The following is a 22,308-nucleotide window of genomic DNA, read 5'->3' on the forward strand; positions in this document are numbered from 1 at the left end:
CCCCCCACTGTCAGAAGTCAGCCACTGCAGTGCATATTTCCGTTTAGAGCAAAGGCAGGTATTTTTATTGAACCAGGACTTCCAAAGTGAGCCAAGAATTATGTAAATCATTCTGATTCCATATGGAATATATGCATAGTAAGCGCCCCCTTACCAATCTGTGGTTTCGCTTTCCGCAGTTTCGGTGGTGCGGTCGGTGGTGGTCCACAAGTAGACGATCCTCTTTCTGACGAATCATAAGAAGGTCAATAAGTAGTCTAACTCTACGGCGTCGCAATGCCTACGTCATTCACCGGGCTTCATCTGGGTGTGTAGGGATTTTCTTCTCTCACGTCGCTGCAAGGGTGAGTGTAGTCCGATATTTTCATAGAGACCACATTCACATAACTTTTGTTACAGTATATTGTTATAATTGTCCTATTTTATTATTAGTTAATGTCTTACTGTGCCTAATCTATACATTAAACTTTATCACCTGTACATATTACAGATAAGAAAAAAAAAAACAACAGTACAAAGAGGGTTCCGTATGATCCCGGCATCCACTTGAGGGTCTTGGAACATATTCCTTGTGGGCAAGGGGAACCTACTATCATGCAGATTAATGAGGATGTTATAAATTTAATTGCTGGGGCGCTTGGGTGGCTCAGTGGGTTAAGCCGCTGCCTTCGGCTCAGGTCATGATCCCAGGTCCTGGGTTCGAGCCCCACATCGGGCTTTCTGCTCAGCAGGGAGCCTGCTTCCTCCTCTCTCTCTGCCTGCCTCTCTGCTTACTTGTGATTTCCCTCTGTCAAATAAATAAATAAAATCTTAAAAAAAAAAATAAATTTAATTGCTTCGAAGAAAAAAAGTGAACTGATATTTATAGGAATCACATTTAGACCTTGTAACTTCTTAAGCAGGTCTTAGACACAGTTGAGTCTTGTAAGTAATACTTTTTACACAATCTGATTGGTGTATAATTGAGATACAGTAAACTGCACATATTTAAAATGTATAATTTGATGAGTTTTGACATATGTATATCCCTATAAATACAATCCAGATGATGAGCATACCATGAGCCTTAAAAGTTTCCTCCTCCACTAGGGAAATGTTGATCTTCCTTCTTGCCATCACTATAGATTAGCTTGCGTTTTATAAATTTCACATAAATGTCTGGCTTCTTTGACTGCAGACTGGTTCCTCTGTGTTGCTGCATGTCCATTTCTTTTTCTTGCTGAGCAGTATTCCATTTGTAGGGATATTCTACAGTTTGTTGATGGACACTGACCTGTTGATGGATGATAGAGCAGTATCCAGCTATTACAATAAAGCTGCTATGAACATTGATGTACAAATTTTGTATGGACATATGTTTTTATTTCTCTTCGGTAAATACCTAGGGGAGGCATGACTGAATCATCTGGTAGCATATGTTTAACTTTTTCATAAATTGCCAAACTGTTTACCAAAGTTTCTGTACTATTTTATATTCCCATCAGTAAGAGTTCTAGTTACTCCACATTCTTTTTTTAACATTTTATTTATTTATTTGACAGAGAGAGTGCAAGAGAGAGCAAGAGAAGGGGGAAGAGGGAGCTGAAGTCGCTGAGCAGGGAGCAGGATGTAGGGGTGGAGCCCAGGACCTGAGATCATGATCTGAGCCAGAGGCAGACGCTTAACTGACTGACCCCACCCCCTCCAGGTGTTCTGTTACTTCACATTCTTGACTTACGGCCAGTCTTTTAAAATTTTAACCCTTCTAGTAGGAGTAGTGCCATCTTCTTGTGGTTTTAATTTAAATTTCCGTAATGACTAATGATGTTGAGTGTTTTCTTAGGCATTTTTTTTTTTTGCCACTAATTTTTTTCCCACTGTGTTTATGGGTGTATACCTAAGTCAAAACTTAAGAAACTCTGTTTCATTTTTTTGAAGTATTTCTTCAGGTCTTTTGACCATTTTTTAAAATTGTTTCCTTATTATTGAATAGTGAGAGTTCCTTATATATTCTTCATAAAAGTCCTTTATTAGATATATATGTTTGCCAATATTTCCTCCCACTCTGATGCTTGTCTTATCATTTCCATAGCTGTGGCTTTGGAGAACAGTTTCTGATTTTGATGTAGTCTGGTTTATCAATTTGTTCAGTTTTAAATTTTGATATAATCCAATTTATTAATTTGTTCTTTATGAATAATAGTATTGTATCCAAGAAACCTTTGCTTAAACTAAAGTCACAAAATTTTTCCACTGTGTTGCTTCTAGAAGCTTTGTAGTTTAAAGGCCTTTAAATTTGGGTCTATGACCTGTTTTGGGTTAATTTTTTTATAAATGATGCAAGGTACGGTTTAAAGTTCATGGTTTTGCAAATGGATATTCAATTGTTCTCATACCATTTGTTGAAAGAACCATTTTTTCTTTACTGAATAGCCTTTGTACCTTGTTGAAAATTATTTGTCCATAGATATGCGCTTCTATTGTTGGACTCTCTTCTGTTCTGTTGATCTACTTGTGTATTTTAAGTCAGCATGACACTGTCTTTGTTACCATGGCTTTGTAAGTCTTGAAATCAAGTACAGTAAATCATCCAACATTCTTCTTCTTTTTCAAGGTTGATTTGGCTATTTTAGGTCCCTTGCATTTCCATAAGAAATTTGGAATTAGCTTCTCAATATCTACAATAAAGCCTGTGGTAAATTTGATTGGGTATTATATGAAATGTATAGATTAATTTGGGGAGATATTACATTTTTTGACCCATGAAAAAGGCATACCTTTCCATGTATTAATTTTAAAAACCTCTCAATAGTGTTTTGTAGTTTGATAGCAATATGTACGAAACCAACAAAAACCCATAACATAGCCAAAAAACACCATACTTTACAGATGTTTTATTTTTATAATCTTTAAAACTGTAAACAGCAATATGAGATTATATTAGAAATTAGAAAAGCCAGAAACAATCTTAAAAGCTTCTGAGGTGGTCAGGGAGACACAGATCATCTGCAAAGGAATAAGAAACATCAGATTTTGTAACTGTAGCCCTAGAAAGTAGAAAAGTGACTTTTAACTTAGAATTAAAAGCATAATTTACTAAGCTAAAGATAAGAAAAATAAATGCCCAAAGTGAAAGGAAATTTACTTCCCACACAGCTCTTTAGGATATATTCAAGCAAAGTGAGAATACCAAGAAAAAAGAGGGAATGGAATACAGGCAACAGTGGCTCCATCATGGGAAAGCAATACCAGGGGCTCTCAAGATGGCAGCAGGTGGAGAGAAGGACTCCAGAATGGAGCAGGATGACGGAGGGCTTGCAGAGAGGCTCTATAGAGAACTAGGGGCTCAAAAGAGTACTCGATCCCTGAGTGGCACAAGAGGTCAGAGGGAAATGTCAATATAAAATAAAGGCAAACAAAAGATGCAAGAATTAGTAGTTAGAAATTCAGGAAACATGAAAAAGCTCAAATACAAAGGAAATGTAATGATAGAGAACACTAGCTCTACAGTGAAAAATACTGTACCAACTCATCTGTATGCTTTTGGAATCTATAGGCTGAGCATTTGGGACTTAAATATAGCTATCGAATAAGGTAAATGAGAAAGCAAATATAATCAGAAGTGGAGAGGTTGGAGAGAGGAGGAGGGGCTCAAGGGAAGTATGGGGGCCCTAAAGTCTTCATGTTTGAGGATACTGCTTAGTGTGGATGGGAACAAAAAAGAAAGCTGTTAGTATATCCTTTAAGTGACATAGGTTTCCAAGGAAGGACTAAAAATGATGAATTGGAAAGATGGGAAGGGGGGGTGACTGTGTGCTAAGGACCTACCCATTTAGGTAAGATGGCCTTAGTGGGTGCCAACGGTGCCCTGCCCAGATACCTGACCCTGACCACAACTGCACACAGTGGCCCTGTGTCCAATTAAGCTTCTGCATTTCTTTGCTTTGGAGTTTCTCCTGCTGCTGGAGCTCACCTGGCTGCCCATTTGACAAGAGTAGCTCTAAACTGCTGATACTGCGCTCAGTTTTTCACTGGCTCCCATTTCTGCACTGGGCTCTAGCTCTAGGTTCCTACAGTGGCAGCTGGTTTGATGCCTACCCTTTCCTGGCTTCCTTCCCTGCCTCATTGTATTTCCCCATCCTGTCCAGGAATACCTTACCTTGTGGTATACTTCAGAGGGAACACAAACCGAAATAGTCCACCACCAATAGATCCGGTCATAGCAGCAAACACATTTTATTTTGAGATTATGAGGAACATAGCAAAAGAAGCATTTAACAGACCAACAAGTAGTTACTTCTAGGGAATAGGACTTTCAGAAGGAAGGGATAGAACAGGGGACTGATGCCTTCAAATAGGTACCTATCCATGTGCTACTTTATTTTTTGACAGGATGTAGGATGTATTGGTGGGCATGGATAGGGAGGGGGCAGTGCTGAGGTTCTCATGAGTGCAGAGCCCTCCATTTGTCCAAGGGGCCACAATTAAGGATGAATTTGACGCTGCAGCCATCTGGGATGAGTCACTTTTCAGCTACCATGTCTTCAAATTCATCCTCATTAAACTTAGTAAAGCCCCACTTCTTGGAGATCTGGATATTCTGGTGACCAGGGAACTTGAACTTGGCCCTGTGTAGGGCCTCAGTCACATGTTCCTTGTTCTGCATCTTGGTACAGATGGACACGATGACTTGACCAATCTAGACCTTGGCTACTGTGCCCTGGGGCTTTTCACAGGTACCCCACATACCTGTCTGCAGCCTAGATTGGAGATAACTTGTGGTCAGACCTCAATGTCTACTGGAAAGGGCTATCTCCAAGGTCCCTTCGGGTAACCCATAAAATCAACAGGCTGTATACACTACCAGGGAGGCTACCATTTGCAGCCATGGCACACTGGCCCCCATGGAGAAAGAGCACAGTTGGCTTAATTGGCTGCGGACATGTGCTACTTTAACATAAATTTAAAACAAGCATTTAAAACATAAAGCAAAATACTGTGAGAAATGGGACCAAAACAAGAGAACACAAACATATCTGCATGGCCTGGCCTGGGATCCAGCTCCCAGTCTCTTAACTTTATTTGAAAATGTCAGTCATTTTTGAGTGGCATCCATAAACTGGGATAAATTATTGCAGGTATGAACAGCCGGAAAACACTCTCTGTGCAGAAAATTCACATGTACAACTTTAATCATAATAATGGGGGTTAAGTATACTTCCCACCTTGTGTTTTCACTGTGTAGGAAAAGACACACAGAATACATTAGTAATCACTGTGGCAATGGGATGGGATGGTTAAGTAAAACAATACCTCATGAGGCACCACTTTATGAAGAGGCTTTATATAGGGCTCCACTGTGTAGTTTTCATTTATAGGAAGGAACGTTTTGTGTCTTGGGTTTGCATATTGTTTGTAGATGGTGCTGGGTATTCTCTGGATAGTACACCATGTCCCGAACGGAAGCTACAGCCCCAGGGCTCCATTTATAGAAGCGGTTCTTGACAGCCACGAGGCCCTGGCAAAAGACTATTTCAAGAAACCAGCCTTGGCCTCGACCTTCCACTAGGTGGCAGACTTCCCCCAGTTCTGCCGGCTGCAGGAGCCCAGCGGAGGGACACAAAGCCTCTCTTCGAGCTGCTTTCTCCCTTTGCTTCTGTCTGGAAAATCACTAGGCTGCCTGGGGCCAGATTTAGATTTCCCGGACAAACCATCATTACCTTGTTAGAGGAGAGAAGGTAGGGTTGGTCTGTTCCGATTCCATGGGAGAAGGTGACAAAGAGGTCTTTTATATGTAACACTGGAGAGAGGCGGCTTCTTTTTTTTAGAAGGTTCTTCAAAAATTGAAAAATTCCATGTTTTACAAGTCCAATTACAAATAATTGAAAAAAAAAACACCCAAGTATTACTGATCCTATGTAGGATTATAGTTAAATGTGCAGATATGAACATTGCGACCATAGGAGATATTTTGATATTTGTTTTCATGGTGTAATGAATCTTTTCTCATTTGCTTAAAATAATCTGAGAAGTGTACTCATAATTCCAGCTTGAAGTGCAAGGGTAGTAAAATAAGTATAAAAATAAAATAAAACAAATAAGCAAAATGCACCACAAAATTGAATTTGCTCCATATTCTTATAGGGATTTTTTTTTTTGTTTTAAGAAGGTGTTTTCATTGATTTGCGTAGTTCTCTGGTTGACATGTGTTGTTTGTGTTGTTTTTTAAAGATTTTATTTAATTATTTGACAGACAGAGATCACAAGTAGGCAGAGAGGCAGGGAGAGGAAGCAGGCTCCCCGCTGAGCAGAGAGCCCGATGCAGGATTCTATACCAGGACCCTGAGATCATGACCTGAGCCGAAGGCAGAGGTTTAACCCACTGAGTCACCCAGGCACCGCTCTAGTTGACATGTTTTGAAAGAAATAGGATTCAGGTTTCAGACTGAGATTAAGATAAACATGTTCTGGTGTCCCTGGAACAATGAGTGCCAGGAGAAGAATTTAATAAGAAAATCAGGTAACTCAGTCTGTATTTTTGGGTTAATCTGGGGTGTTCATGAATTCCATTAAACAGGTGGAAATATTTACAAATTTTGATCAGAAGAAAATAGAAATTAGGGTGGGGAAGAGAACTGTTAGATTCAGTTGTGTTGTGGGGTCCCCCCACAACTCACAGGGTCTACTAGATGTTTACCTGCTCCCCCTACCCCACCCCATCGTGGGAACTGAGAAGAGGTACCAGGCCCTGGGGCCTCCTTTGCCTCTTCCTTTCTCCTTCTTCCCCACCCCACCACTTCTTGAGTGTTTTTTTAGTGATCTTTCTTTACTTCCCAATTCTCTCTTTCCTCTTGTTTGTTAACTTAGCACTAAAAAACTGCAGACGGGTCACCCATGAGAAGCCAAGAAAAGTGAGCAAAAATTGAAAAAGAAAGTCAAGTGATGAAACCAACCTTGTTAAATTGTTAAACTCCTTCAACCCGGCCTAAAACTGTGATGAGCTTCTCAGCTCATTTCCCTCAAAATTCACAGAAAAATGTGCTTGAAAAGAAAACCGAAGATCCAGAACTGAGATCTGGTGATATTCTGGCCAATTTTTTAGCCAGTGATAAGGTTTTCTCACCAAATGATCACTATTTAAAATGAATAAAAAAGATTCTTATAAAAATGAGAAATAGGGGGCGCATCTGGGTGGCTCAGTGGGTTAAGCCTCTGCCTTCAGCTCGGGTCATGATCCTGGAGTCCTGGGATCGAGCCCCACATGGGGCTCTCTGCTCAGGAGGGAGCCCGCTTCCCTTCCTCTCTCTCTCTCTGCCTGCCTCTCTGCCTACTTGTGATCTCTCTCTGTCAAATAAATAAATAAATAAAAATCTTTAAAAAAAAAATGAGAAATAGGGATGCCTGGGTGGCTCAGAGGGTTGGGCCTCTGCCTTCGGCTCAGGTCATGATCCCAGGATCCTGGGATCCAGCCCCACATCGGGCTCTCTGCTCGGCGGGCAGCCTGCTTTCCCCTCTCTCTCTCTGCCTGCCTCTCTGCCTACTATTTATTTTGATTTGGGGATATTATTTTTAGTGTGTGATACTGATTCTGAAATCTACTTCATAAACTAATGGTTTTCACCAGGTCTCTCTTTTTAAAGCCCTAGCACAGTGGCTAGAAAACTTAGTAGCTCATTAGAACCACCTGGGTGGGGGCCAAGAGTGGATCTTATTATTTATTTATTTTCTGGATCTTATTATTTATTTTTTGGAGCCCCCCCTCCAGATTTTTATTTAGATTGTAGTTAGTTAACATGTAGTGTAGTATTGTTTCTGGAGTAGAATTTAGTGATTCATCCCTTCCATATAACACCCAGTCCTCCTCACAAGTGCCTTCCTTAATACCCATTACCCATTTAGCCAATTCCCCTGCCCTGCTCCCAGGAGTGACTTTTAAAAGTTTCAGGCCATACCCCAGGTCATTTAAATAAGAATCTCTGGGGGTGGGATGTGGACACCAGAATATTTAAAGGCAGTGCCACCCCAGATGATTCCCATGTACAGCCAACGCTGAGAACCATTGCAAACCAGTTGCCTCCTGACCATTGTATATAAATGATGTTATGAATGGTTGAGATGAAAGGATATCAAGAGGGTGATGCTCTCCAGTGCCCTCCTATGGAAAGGAGACTGGGAGGGAGAGCTGACAGGATTAGCTGACAGAAGAGGTGAAGTAGAGGTTTAGCAGAAATTGTCAGTCAAGTTTTTGATCCAAGAGAGAGAATGATAGCTGCCTTTTATTGAATGGGCAGACTGCACGAATCCCAAAAAAAGGTGGGGCTCAGTGGGGAGGTGGAAGACTGGGCTTGGGACATATGAAATACAAGATGCCTTTGAGGTAGCCTAGGCAAAAATTCAATAAGGCTGTTCTGGAATCCAGGCTAGACATACACATCTGGGAGTCGTCAGCATGGAGGCGGTATTTAAAGCAGTGAGCTCAGATGGTTACCTAAGCAGTAAGTATAGGTAAGGGGGAGGAAGGAGATAGGGGCTGAAGACCAAGCCCTGATGCAGCTCCAGGAGAGGTCAGAGAGATGACAAGGGAGCAGCTGCGAGGTAGGAGGAAAGCCAAAACATGGGGTGTGTTGGAGGTCACGTTAGGTAAGGCAAAGACTGAGAACGGACCCTTGGCTTTCATTCCATGGAGGTGGCCAGAGGAAGGAGAGGAACAGAGGTGCATGACAAAAGAGAAAATACTACCACAGCACACAGGATTTTCTCTAGCAGTATTTAACATCAGATAGCTTGATTAACCTAGGGTTAGGCAGGGTATGAGAGCACAGAGAAGAAGGGAAGGTGGAGATCCCTTAGGAAGTTGGAATCAAAGTAGCATAATGGGAGGAGAGACTGTTGCATAAAGAAGGGTGTGGTTTGATGGCCCAGGTCCTAAAGGATCTGAAGAACAGAGATGGTGGGAATGACCACAGAGAACCTGGGAAGAGAGAGCTTGGGCGGGACTGAGATTTTGAGTTATAACTCTAACAGAGAAACAGCGTGGGGTGAGAACAATTTCTAGTGATCTAGCTACTTAAAGTACTTTAATGCATGAGAGGGAGTAACCAGGAAGTAGGGAAAAATGTTGATGACAAAGGGAATAAGTGGTCAGAAGGCAGGACCTTGGTGGAACAGCCCTTTAATGAGAGGGTGCATGTGGACAATGGTCTCGAAGTGGAAGAGATCAGTGAGGAGCACCCATAGCCACCCCCAACCCTGCAAAGGGCCATGGGTGTCATCATGGGAGAGGCAGTCTCTCCAAGGAAAGGGGAGGATGGGAGAGGCAAGGTATGGGGGTACAGAGCTTTATAGGCTAAGGTTTTAGGGAAGGTGATGAGGGGGAGCATTTAAGATTATGTGGGGTTCATGAGTGGAAATAGGAATGTGAGCAATGTTGATGCCTGCTAGGCTCCCTCCTCTGTGAGATGGGGGCTTTTTGGAGCTTGTGTTCCCAAGAGTGCTGTGGCCAGAGGCAGAATTCTGCTTTCTGGCTGTCAAAGAGGGGAGCAAGAAGGCAGAGCTGAGAAATTCCATCCTGGAGGGACAGCAAGTCCAAACTGAAACATCTGTCCACATTACTGTGAAAGTATGGGGCCACGGCACAAATCCCAAATGTCAGGGTGTGGAGGAACCTGGAAACTGAGTGGGAGAAATTGAGGGATGGGAAAGCAGGAGGGGTCCTGGGAGCATCCTGGAGACAGAGATGACCTGCTTTTGTGTGTGGTGACTTTTCAAATCAAGCCCAGTGAAGTCTAGTGTGGGTGGGCGGGGTTCATTTACAAGGGTGGGAATGGGATGAGCGGAAGGCATGGTTTTCAAAGAGTAGTAATTACTACACAATGACAAAATTAGAAAGAATGAGAGGAAATTAAATGTTGTAAAATAGAGAGGCTGTGCCTTTTGAATCAAGAATAGCCACTTAAGCTGTTTGGTTATATAATATTTCATTCATTAGGCATTGAATTACCTCTGGCTGTATGTACTGTTTCTGTGAAGTTAATTTTTATTCCATTATGAAAGAATTAATCAAATCCAATGAAAGAACATCTGTGCTCGTTGCTATCTACAGGAGGAGGGGCATGAACCAAAAGCCTTTTTTGTGGTTTAATATTTTTGATTTCAGCTTAATAAAGAAGAGGAGCCTGGGGGATAAGAAAAGAGGTCAGGTTTTGCCTTTTCCACTTGAAGTACATAAATAGAACAAAAAGAAGTAGTGAGATGTAGACAATTGTAAAGACATAAAATCAACCCAGAACATGCTAGATTTTGATAGGAAGGACCGGCAGCAAATATTCATGGTACCACTGAGAACAGAGTAATCAATTCAACAAGATTTTGTTGGTGTGTGCTAACTACTTCACAGAGCCTTTGTTGGGCAATAGGCATATGTAAAAAATAAATAATATGTACTTTTGGTTCTCAGAACTCAGTCTGTTGGAAAGACAGATGTGAAGAACACAAAAATTTCCATATAACATGAAAAGTGCTAGAATCTATTTTCTTTAAATTATTTTTATTAACATATAACATATTTGCCCCAGAGGCATAGGTCTGTGAATCATCGGGGCTTAAACACACTTCACAACACTCATCATAGCACATACCCTCCCCAATGCCCGTAATCTAATTTTTTTTTTTTTAAGTAGGCTCCACGTCCAGTGTGGAGCCCTATGTGGGGCTCGAACTCACTCCGAGATCATGACCTGAGCTGAGATCATGAGTTGGACACTTAACCAACTGAGCCGCCCAGGTGCCCCTAGAATCTAAATTCTAATTAACATTTAATTTTTTTTTATACAGTTTTTTTTTTTAATTTGACAGAGAGAAATCACAAGTAGGCAGAGAGGCAGGCAGAGAGAGAGGAGGAAGCAGGCTCCCCACTGAGCAGACAGCCCCATGTGGGGCTTGAACCCAGGACCTGGGATCATGACCTGAGCCGAAGGCAGCGGCTTAACCCACTGAGCCACCCAGGCGCCCCTAACATTTAATTTTTAAACAAATGGCTAGATGTCAGGAATGGAGATAGTATAGTTTAGAGGAGAAAATGCTGGATTGAGAATAGAAAACCTGGGTCCTCACCCCAGCTGCACTGCTAACCAACTGAGTGAGCTTCACCAAGCTATTGCTCTACTTGGAGCCTTCATTTCACCTCTGAAGTGAGTGTAGTTCTGTGCAATGGTCTTTTTCAGCTTGAAAACTCTATGATTCAAGTTGTTATAAATTTGGTGATATAAACGTATAAAAATAAGGAATTTTCCTAGAATAGTTGGCCTCAAGTATAACTCAGGTGTTGTGTTTTTGAAATTTTTGCTTCCTATTATCTTTAAGAATAAATGTGTATTCTTTAAGAGGAAATGCATGTGAGAAAGAACTTTGTAGACTTTTGAGGTATAACAGTCACCTTTCTATTTATTAATAATCATGATAATTTTCTTGACCCAGAGATCTCACATGTTTTCTTTCTCTCTCTCTCTCTCTTTTTTTATTTGATATATTACCCCAGAGTATGAAATCTTAGCAGAAGGGGTACCAAAATTAAATTAGCTCCTTATCTAAAGATTTAGATGCCCTGGTACAAACCTCTCAAGGATAATAAACTAAATCATTTCCCTATGGATGGTGAAGTTCTGGTTTGCATAATTATTTCCTCATGGTTTAATTGAAAATATGAGCGATTGAGCACATAGATACCAGGGACTCTAATATAGGGTAACACATTTCCATCTTTTGTCTCTCTAGCCTTTGCAACCTGTAAGGCTTAAATGCAGCTAGAAATGCCCGTGAAAGACAGAGATGAGCTGAGACGTGGACTTGGGCCATTCTAGGGTATATGGAAGCCCTAGATTACTGGCTGTGAGACAGATGCCACTTTCCAGGGGTCTGTGGAGGGCAGAGGCCAGCAGCTGTCTTTCTCCTCCTCTAAGGTATTCCTGATCGTGCCTGTGAGCATCCCTCCGCAGGATCTGGCAGTGCCACCCAAGCATTCACACTCTCAGACCTGGTAGCCAGGGAATTGGATGGCTTTGTGAAAAGACCCTCCTCCTGCTGGGGAGGCAGCCACCTCCTGATCTCTGTAGTTCAGAGGTGCAATCAGTCATCACCACTAGAAAGCCAGTGTGTCCTCCTCAGCTCCTTGTCTCTTCCCCCAAGTCTAGTAGATCATCTCTTACTGGCTTTTGCCACCTAAATAGCCTTTCTTCTGGGTCGCCTTTGCTCTTCCTATGCTCACTGATGTAACTTCAGCAGTAGCCTCTCCTGTTTCTCTGGCTTCCCAGCCATGTCCCCTGCACACCCACCATGGCTCCACAATGTTACTAGATTCTCCAGCAGGGCATTCAAAGCCCCTCCTTTTTTGGCCGCTCACCCCTCCTACTTCCTCACCCTTCAGCCCTCCTACTTTCATGTTGAGATTCCATGAACAGGATGTGGTTCCCTGTTTCATCTATTTGCACATGGCCTCCTGCTTGCCTGTACTAACCCCCTCCTGACCTGTTAGCACATAATATGTGCTCAATGTATGCATGTTAAGTGGGGCTGAATTTTGTTTCATTCTTCTTTCCTTACCAGCTATATACCCCTTTATTTTTATTCTCATGTATATATTTCTAGCAGAATAGAGAGCTTTTCTTTTGCTTTTCACACATATCCTACAACAACAACAACAACAACAACAACAACCATTTCATTTATTGAGTGTTTTCCAAAGACCAGGCACCATTCTAAGAATTTTACACACATGCTTCTTTTTATTCCTCACAACAGTTTTGTGAGGCAGGTGTTATTGTCTTTATGCTATACATGAAAAGGCTTAGCCTCAGAGATGAAGCAGCTTGACCAAGGTCTGGCAGCAAACAGACTTTGGAACATAGCTGCAGACCTGGGTCTCCTGAGTGCAAATATATGCTTCTATTATCTTGCATCTGCCTCTTACTACTAGTTGTTGCTGTTTGTTGAATGTGCTTTGGCAACATAATCTGGTAAATTGTTTTAAAAATGCACAGTTTTTAAAATGCACTGTGTGTGACTGTTGTCTCTTATTTAAAAGAAAAACATCACAGAAAGAGTTCTTTGACGGCTGATTCCCAAACCCATCCCCCAGCCACAAGGAAACTCCTGAGTTCCGTGTATAGTCTTCCAGACCTTTTCCTTTGCTTTTACACACACTGCACCCAGATACAATGTCTTTGTTAGAGTAAAGAAAGCTATTTCTGCAGAGGGGCCCCCAAATATAGTTTAAACTTTTAAAGAAAGTTGACATGTATGTTCTCTCACATAATGGTCCCAAGGTGAACAGTTCAGGTAAAAAGATGGCTTTGTCCATGCGGCCAATCACAGACCTTCCTGCTGTCCTAGCCTTCTAGGCATGATTGAAGCTAGGTCAAAGGTAGCTCTAAATTCCATCATCATGAAGAGAGGAAACGCATGGAGGACCTCTCACTAGGTGCTCTAAGGAATAGACCTAAAAGGGGCACACCTCACTTTTGCAGATGTTCAGCTGGTGTGATAGGAGTATCCCAGATTTTAAAATATTCTGTTGAATATCTTTCTGTACTGGGCAGTTGTACTTACTTACACAGTTGCCAGGAGGATATGAGAGTCTTCCAATCCTATAGTCTCATTATCATTTGATATTATTGGGTCTAAGAAAATTTTTACTAATTAAAAGGATAAGAAATGATCTCACTTTTTTCTGTTGAATTTTTTTTGGGTATTGATTTGTAATTCTCTCTCCATCTCAAACTAATCTTTTATTGGGGATATATATATGCCAGACAACTTTTCTTGGTCTTTAACTTGCCTATTAACTTTGTTTATGGTTGGCTTTTTCAACCTCTGCACTGTTGAAATATTGGGCTAGATAATTCTTTGATGTGGGGTTGTCCTGTGCACTGTAGGATATTTAGCAGTGACCCTGCCTCAGTACATTAGATGTCAGTAATATCCAAACTACCCTCGCCAGTTTTGGTGAGCAAAAATGTTTACAGGTGTTGCCAGATGTTCCTTAGGGGGCACAATTGTCCCAGTCAAGAAATTATTTACACAAAGCTTAATTCTTGGTACAGTTATGTTAGTAAGGCTTTTTCTTATGATTTTGCTTTTTTGTGTCTTGTTTAAGGAAGTCCGTCTTAACCCAAATAATAGAAGCACACTTTTATTTTCTTCTAGTACTTTTATGGTTTATTGTTCTTTAAATAGGTCTTTAGTGCCCTAGAAATTAGTTTTACCTAAAAGGAGAAGTAGGGATCTAGATCGACCAGGCTCAGCCAGGATGCTGGCCACCTGCTCTGCTTCCTGGACAGTGGGACCGTAGCAATGGCTCACTTTGCTCTCATGGGCATAAAGCCATGGCCACTGATGCCATAGCCTGAGGAGCCCCTTGTGCAGCACTGACTGACAAGGAGAGTCTGTCATAATGGCACCCTGGTTAGATGGGACCTATGGAGGCTCAGATTTCTCCAGTGGCTGACCAGAGTGGGCAAAATAAGGAAGTGGAAGAGAGTGAAAGCCCTAGCAGGTGGACTTCTGTCAAGAAAGAGAAGAGGGAAAGAGGAAATGCAGCTGTCTGTTTCCTTGCCTATCCTCTTCTCATGGATTTCCAAGATGCAGTGGTTTCATATGGCCTTCTTGGAGACATCCTGTGAGACCAAGCAATGAGCTGTGTTGGTTGCAAAGCTGTGGCCAGTTCAGTAACTCCCCTCCATGCATTAGCTCTCCCTTTCTCCCACAATGCAGTGCTAGCATATGGGCTTTTCCTGGGGTCTGTCTGAAGTAAGCATCTTACTCAAACATTTATCCCATATGGATAACAAATTTCCCTGACAGCTTTTTATCAAACTCTTTTTTTTTTTTTCCACTTTGAATGTGACTTTGACTGCAAGTAACAAAAATTGCAGTTGAAAGTAGCTGGGTCAGCACTTGAGGGGTGCAGCTAAGGAACTTGTCTTGGGTGCACTTTTGGGAGAGGGACACCAAAAAACAGTAATACAGATTTATAGCATTTATAGCATTTTAATTTATAGCATTTATAGCATTTTAAAATTTCAGCATTAATGCGAAAAAATCTGTGATGAATAAAATATCAACAGAATCTGATCTTGTACCTGCTTTGTTTACTCACTTTCTCCTAATCCTGGCCCTTAAACAATAAGAAATTTCCTATGTTACAAAGGAGAAATCTATAGGAAGAAAAGGGCAGCCTTCAGGCATGTTACAATCATCAGCTCCGTTGTGTCTTTCAGGACCCAGATTCCTTTCATCTTTTGTTCTGCTCTCTTCCACATCAGCTTCAGCCCAAGGCCAGTTTCAGCATCTGCCAAGGCTAGTTTCCCATGAGATTGCTGCTTGCAACAGTATTCCAGGAATGACATTCAGATGTGACTATGTGCAGAGGCAAAGAAGGGACACACCTTTGGTGACATTCTACTCAGTTGTGTTTTGGACAAAAAAAGGGGAACTTTTGTGTGAACTAATTCAATGAGAGGTTTTCATCCCAGTTCCTCGTTTAGCTTTCCTGAGGGAGACTGAGTTTGGGGGATGAGAATAATGATGCAAAAAAGTGAGACTTAATTTTGTGATTTGGGGGACACTTCAGGGACACCAGATCTGAGTGGGCTCCGGGAGCTAGTGAGAGCACTGGGAACTTTGTGGGGGAGCCCTCCTGCCAGAAGAGAGGGAGAGAAATGAGAGAGAGGTATAGGGGAAGGGAGATGAGGAATGCCTCTGGACAGTATGTAGGACATGCCCTGCTCCCTCCCCCCTCCTCAGGGATCTTTGATAAGAGTCCCATTTCCAGGGGTGCCTGGGTGGCTCAGTGGATTGGGTCTTTGCTTTCGGCTCAGGTCATGGTCTCAGGGTCCTCGATCGAGCCCCATGTCGGGCTCTCTGCTCGGCGGGGAGCCTGCTTCCCCCTCTCTCTCTGCCTGCCTCTCTGCCTACTTGTGATCTCTCTCTGTCAAATAAATAAATAAAATCTTTAAAAAAAAAAAAAAAAAGAGTCCCAGTTCCAGAAAAGCCTAAGCTGTCACTTTATCTTCAGGATGGGACCATTGTCTCAACTGTTCCAAGTGCTATTTACATAGAAACCTGGGGATACTTTCCAAGCTGGCTAGGCAGGGTTCTAGGAAAAGTGATAGTACTGTGTGTGTGTGTGTGTGTGTGTGTGTGTGTGTGTGTGTGTGTGTGTTTCTGTCTCTGATGGCACTAAGGACTCACAGCGTGAAAGCCTCATTCTCCCTGTCTCCTGAGGGGAAGCCCAGGCCAGGTCTGGGTGGTCCTTTCTTGGTCACCTGTCACGATGAGTTTGCTGGCCCTTTGTAGACTCAGCATCATGACCACAGTCTGGGGCTCACTGGACCCATGTTAATGGCTTGCTGATGGAGGCAGGTCTTTCCAGTTGGAAATGATGCATCTGGCCTTGTTCTTAATCCATCACTCCACTCATTTCTCCCCATGCATAGCAGGTGGGAGGAGGCAATTATTGATTGCCTTTGGGAAGCACTCAATACTTGTGGCTTGGCCAGCCACCCTCCACTTTTCAGTCTCTTTGGAGACCCTGTCTATAGAATAGACTTATTTTGGTCTGCTTTCTGCTATATACTGTTTTCCCTGACCCAGTCAAGGAGGCCTCTGATGGCTCAGCTGGGGATGAGGAGTGGCTGCTGCTAAGTCATTGTAGTTACACATCTAGGCCACACGCTTCAATCCAGTTATATAAGTAATAAAGCTGATTCCTTTTTTCCTCCTCTCTCTCAATAGTTCTGAATTATTGGCCCCTAAAATGCTAACCCATCAATTGAATTTATTCCAAAGGAGAGAGGGACATAAAGAATCTCCTTGCATTGGAAACTTCAGATTTGCTCCTTCAGTCAGGAGATATTTATTGAGTACATACTTGGTGGGCAGTATGGTGCTGGGTCCTGGGTGTGTTGTGGTAACTGAATGAGCATTGTGGAGGCAATATCCAGTGTGTGTGTATACTCAATAAATAGATGATCCCCCAATTAGTTTATTACAAATATTAAGGAATTTTACTATGAAAGAAAAGTGCTGTAAGAGTCACTGTTGTTGGGGCACCTGGGTGGCTCAGTCAGTTAAACGTCTGCCTTTGGGTCATGACCCCAGGGACTTGGGGTTCAGTCTGGCATCAGGCTCCCTGCTCAGCAGGGGGCTGCTTCGCTCTCTCCCTCTCTCTCTGCCTACCGCTCTGCCTGTTTGTGCGGGTGCGCTCTCTGTCTCTTTCAAATAAATAAATAAAATCTTAAAAAAAAAAAGTCACTGTTGTTGCTCATGCAGATCAGCCGGCCCTCAAATAGCCTCAAAGACACCCCCACCAGTACGTCCCCCCACCCGCAACATTCCATTTCCCACAAGGCACAGGGGCACTGCTCAAAGTGAGCCTTGGCAATACCCTGTGTGTATGTGTCCCCAGGGTAGATATGCAAGATACATTCACAGTGGTTTTGGGTTACAGAAGTAACTTTAATTAGAGATGTTAAATGGCCAAATTAAAAGAAGAGGGAACAACTGCCAAAAAAAAAAAAAAAAAATTGGAGAGACCATCATATCAAGGACATAATTGTTTAAAAACCCCTGTTGTGGGGCGCCTGGGTGGCTCAGTGGGTTAAGCCGCTGCCTTCGGCTCAGGTCATGATCCCGGGTCCTGGGTTCGAGCCCCACATCGGGCTTTCTGCTCAGCAGGGAGCCTGCTTCCTCCACTCTCTCTGCCTGCCTCTCTGCTTACTTGTGATTTCTCTCTGTCAAATAAATAAATAAATAAATATTTAAAAAAAAATAAAAAATTAAAAAAAAAAATAAAAACCCCTGTTGTACTCTTCTAAGACTGTGAACAGGAACAGTCTTTTTGGTCTCTCAGCATTCAGAGCAGGCGTCAGGCTCCTCTTGGATGTCAGGGGCAGTTCCGAAGCTGTGCTTTCAATCCTGTGGGTATGGAAAGAGGACCCATGGGGCCGGGAGAGCCTCCTATTCAGAAGTGTCTTTCCGGTGTTCCCACTAACAAGAACTTTCTCTTTGTTAACAAATACCTATTCTTAGGGTTGAATCTGTTAATAATTTGTTTCTTAGTATAAATATCTCCATTGGGATAGTAGGAATTGGAGTTGAGGAATTGAGGGAGTAATAATAATGATTACTGTTTACATAGAACCTAGGAAACTGATTGCATGAATTAGCTGGTAAGGATTTTTTTGAGTCTGGTACTATTATTATTCCAAAGGATTTTAAGAAGGTGTAAGTAACTTGCTTAAGGTCATAGCCCTATTAATTGGCAAAGTCATAATTGGAACCCAGAATATTCTGTCTTCAGCGTCGTCAATGCTTATGTCTCATTGAACACTTATGGGAAGGAAGGGAGAGATCATCTCTGCAAGGCCAGAAGACATTGTGAGAGGGTAATGGGATAATAATGATAATATTAGTACAGATAGCTTCCATTTATTGGGTACCTACTCTGTGTAACTCATCTCATATATGTCATATCCTTAACCCTCTCAATAACTCCACAGGGAGGGCTGTGTGATCCCCATTTTACAAATGAGAAAAGAGAGGCTAAGAGGGGTTGCATGACCATACTCAAAGCTATACATCTTTAGGGGGAGAGGCAGCTTGGATTGTCAGGCAAAGTAGTACCAGCTGAATTCTATCACCAGGGTCATAAACTGCAGGTGCTGTTTGGAGGACATATTGCTGGAGGTCTCAACATCATGATTCTGGCATAAACCACATTGGGAAGAAATTGAGACCCAAGAACTAGAATTCTATGAAGTTTACTTACCTACTCTGAATTTGTTATGTTTCTGTATCTAATTAACCCTGAACCACAAAACTCCTAGGGGAGTTTTGAGACCTAATGGAAGAACTTAATTTACACATGTAGCCTTGGAACCTGGAGGGAAGCTTGGGGAGGAATGGTAGAAGGAGGAACCTCTGATAGACTCAGATCTGTGTGGCTGCCTGAGAGTGAACTAGTCTGGATATACGTCAACTTGGCCACATCTGTCCCATAGTGCTAGTTTCTCTCCCAAAAGGCCTAGAATCCCCAAGTTGCTTAATGTTACTCTGTCAAGGTTATCAGAAGACACCTTATCCCAAAGCCACTCATGAACATGAACCCCTGGGAAGTGTGATACCGTAAGTCTCTTTTTAAAAATGCATTAAAAATGCAATGGCAGCTTTTTGTGGGGACTGAGCCCAGAACCTCAGGTATTTGTTTGGGGAGGGCTGCAGTGAATGGGCTCCAGTCACTGTTGCTGCTTGTGTCTGAGCCCAAGCTCATACAGTCGTCCAACTATTGCCTTGGCTCCTTCCTCATGGACAGGCCCGGCCTTTGCCATGCTACTCAAGTCCCAGCAGAAGGACTGGGTTCCTCAATTTCCCTTGGTGTAGAAATGCTACTAAATGCCAAGAGTGATGCCAGGCCACACTCACAGATCTGGTAGTTTAATTAACTGTGTTTTCTGGAAGTAGAATTAGGCATGCTAATAAGGCATGCTTAAGTAAAACGTAAGCCAGGCTGTCTGATGAGAAAGTGCTTTGCTGACAACTTCATTAAACATATATGAGGAAGTGAGTCAAGCATTTCAGCAGAGAGGAAATCCAGTAGACAGTGGGCAGGAAATAATAGGAACACCAGCAGGGCTTAGAGATACATGAATACGAAGCATAGTTCTAAGGATGAGAATAATTGGCGTTGGCACGGATACATGCCAGTATAGGGGATTAATGAGTCTTTGTTTATTCACTCATTAAAAAAAAATATTTATGGAGCTATTTTTCCATCTCAGGTACTATACTAGGCAATAGAAAATAGGTTGAAGAAGAAGTGTCGACCCTCTTGTACTTACCAAGTCTAGTAGGTTAACATTACCAGGCATTTTGGGGGAAACCATAGGCTGGTAGACAATTTGGGCAAGTTATTTAATATTATTTTTTAAATCTCAATTTGGAAACATAGTCAAAGTGTGTAAAACTCAAATGTAAAGTTTAATGAAAAATAATAAAACAAAGGCCTGTGTCTCGGTTTAAGGAACAGAAACTAAGATTTCAGAAGCCTCCTGTGAACCTCTTCTGAATTTAATTCTCTTCTCAGCCCCACCCAAAGGAAACTACCCTGACATTTGTGTTAACTTTCCTCTTCCTAGTTGTTTTCCTTTTGCTTGTTTCTCTGAACAATATTTTGGGGCTCTGAAAAGTATACAGGTGAATCTAAATATCACTTTGGTGAGAATTAACTGCATTATGATGTTAAATCTTTCTATCCAAGAATCTTGCATATCTCTCCATTTGTTTAGGTCTCCCACAGTCCTGCAGTAAAGTTTTATAATTTTTTTCAGTAAAATGTTTTACTTCTTTGGTTAGCTTTTTTCCCTAGCTAAAAGCATCTTTTTTTTAAAAAAAAAGTATCTTAAAAATTATGATTTTTTGACTGATTGATGAGGGTGTAGAGCAATGCAATTGGCATTGTAAACAGGAATTATTAAGCTCTGTTGCTAATGAATTTTTGCAGCTGTTTTGGACAGCTATATAGATAATAATAGGATATGCAAATACTGACATATTTATTCCTTTCAAATCCATTTTGGTCTGTTTTTCTTGTCTTACTATACAGGCTAAGATCTCTAGTACAATGTTAAATAGAACTGTATTAAATAGGCATCCATGTCTTTTACCAGACAGTGTATGACAGTGAAATGCTGGAAGCACTATGTTTAAGTATGCTTTGCTGATAGTTATTTTTAGATATACTTTAATAAGTTAGAGACTTTCTAGTTCCGGTTTCTTGAGGTTTTCTTTTTGATAATCATGAGTGGATATTGAATTTTATTGAATGCTTTTCGTACATCTATTGAAATGATCATTTAGATTACTTTATGTTTAATTTAAAGCTGGACTTTTATTCCTGAGAAGGAAAACTGACTTGATCATATTACATGATCATTTTACACATTTTGGGCTTCAAAGTTACAGTATTTTCCTTAGGATATTTACATTTGTGTTCATGAGTTTATCCTGACCTGTGTGATTGATTTCTTTCTTCTGCTGTCTTTGTGTGAGTTGGGTATGAAATTATGACAGCATATGAGTTGAATAGCATTTCTTCATTTTATGTTTTCTGAGAGAATTTATGTAAGAGTTATTTTTTACTTGAATATTTAGTAGAATATGCCTGTGAAGCTCTCAGGGCCTACTTTTGGTGGGGGTAGCTTTAAAATATTAATTAAATTTATATAATGGTTATAGGATTTATCCAGATTTTCTATTTCTTCAGTTATTGTTGGTAAGGACTGCTCCCCCCACCAGGGATTGAAATGTTTCATCTGGTTTTCAGATTTACAAAAAGTTGGTCATCATTTTCTAATCTTAGTATCTCTATTTTAAAAAACAACCTCAAATCTCAGATAGGCACAGTATCTTTTCCCTGAGCCAATTTTCCAATGACAGTGTTTATTGAATACCACACTGTTAATTCAAACTCTACGCCCTGACACCATTCTTATTTTGAAAAATTTGATCTCTGAATTCAGATGTCCATAACTTGACCAGATGTTTGGCCCAAAGCTGAGCTTTAATTGGCTTTGGTGTGCCAAAACTTGCTCAGTGTTACCTTTTACTGTTTGGGGTTGAGAGGCAGTTGCCTCCTGTACCATACGAATCCTTGAATTTGTGGACTGTGTTCTCTTTCATCCTTTTCTGAAAGCCAACCAAATCTTCTCCAAGCTCCTTGCTTCCCTGTGGCACCTTATTGAATGCATCCAATTGTAACCAAAACATATAGCTAACATTTTGTCTTCTGAAATTTTCTGCTAGGGTTATAAATTCACTAGATATATGAGCTGCCTTCCAGGTTCCTATAGTGACGATTCCACCAAAGGCTTCCTGATGTATAAAAAAGATTGCCTTTCTGGACTCTGCTCAGGTTCCCTGCTGCTGACCAACTGATCACAAAACCAGTGTCACCGACTAAGGGCATTTTTCTTGTTAGCAGAGTCGCCCTTCTGATACCAATTTCTGTGCCCATCAAGGCTATGCCACAGTACCAACCAGATGACTTCAAAGAGTTCAACGTAGTCTCAGAGGCTCTGCCCCTCATAGTCACTGACAAGTGTTGCCCCACAGCAAGAAGGAAAGGGATGGCTTTCGTGGTTGCCCGTGCCACTATTCTTCATCTCTCTCCTGCTTTGCTCTGTAGTATAGGAAGCTGACACAGCTTCCCATGTCAGCTGGCTTCTCACAGGTGTGCCAGTGGAAAGCACGGGGGAGAAAGGATGGGGTATTTCTAAG

At 41.6% G+C, this 22,308-nt stretch overlaps 1 long non-coding RNA gene and 1 other non-coding gene across 2 annotated transcripts in view; one reads left to right on the forward strand and one right to left on the reverse strand.

The window, feature by feature from the left end:
- Positions 1 to 22,308, forward strand: part of LOC125098366 (uncharacterized) — a 51,028-nt gene that overhangs the window by 8,056 nt on the left and 20,664 nt on the right. Inside the window, exon 2 of the long non-coding RNA XR_007126806.1 lies at positions 180 to 344. This is a non-coding gene — a long non-coding RNA (uncharacterized LOC125098366). The remainder of the gene's footprint in view (positions 1 to 179; positions 345 to 22,308) is intronic.
- LOC125099541 (small nucleolar RNA SNORA70) lies at positions 4,787 to 4,919 on the reverse strand. The gene has a single exon (XR_007127254.1). It is a non-coding gene; the product is annotated as a small nucleolar RNA SNORA70 (small nucleolar RNA).

Source organism: Lutra lutra, chromosome 4, assembly GCF_902655055.1.
Source record: "Lutra lutra chromosome 4, mLutLut1.2, whole genome shotgun sequence".
In the NCBI taxonomy this organism is placed as follows: domain Eukaryota; kingdom Metazoa; phylum Chordata; class Mammalia; order Carnivora; family Mustelidae; genus Lutra; species Lutra lutra.